Source organism: Myotis brandtii, unplaced genomic scaffold (genome assembly GCF_000412655.1).
Source record: "Myotis brandtii unplaced genomic scaffold, ASM41265v1 scaffold46, whole genome shotgun sequence".
Classification (NCBI taxonomy): Eukaryota; Metazoa; Chordata; class Mammalia; order Chiroptera; family Vespertilionidae; genus Myotis; species Myotis brandtii.
This window is the reverse complement of record NW_005367587.1, coordinates 5,353,854-5,354,464: the sequence shown is the minus strand read 5'-3', so window position 1 is coordinate 5,354,464 and position 611 is coordinate 5,353,854.

Genomic DNA, 611 nt, shown 5'->3' with positions numbered 1-611 from the left:
TTGGTCCTTTTTCATAACCTCGAGGGTCTCACTAGATTTCTTGAGGGTCTCACTAAATTTATCGGCGGTTTCTAGAAAATTCTTGAAAAACCTTATAACTGTGGTTTTGAACTCTATATCCAGTAGTTTGCTTTCCTCCATTTCTGTCATTTGTGATCTGTTTCTTTGTCTCATCATTTTTTCTGCTTCCCTGTGTTGATAGAATGGCTTTCTGTGTTAGGTGTCTTATAGGGCCCAGTGGCTCAGTCTCCCCAATTACCTGAGGTGGACACTCTTGGTGCACCCCTTTGTGGGCTTTGTGCTCAGTCTTGTAGTTAAGCCTTGATTGTTGTAGGTATCACTGGGAGGAATTGACCTCCAGGCCAATTGGTTGTGAGAATCAGGTGTGTCTGCAGTGGGAGAACTTCTGAGCTGGAGACACCCTTCTGGGGCAAGACTTGCTTCAGTGGGGCTTTGGTGCTCACTGAGTCTGCCCCCTGAGTGTGTCCCTTATGGATCTGAGGAGTTGTAATCTGGATGGTCCCACTCTGACCACTGGGTACACTGGCTCTTGGATCTCTAAGGAGGTGCTAATTTAGCCTCTCCCTGAGGCTACCCAACAGGAGCTATGA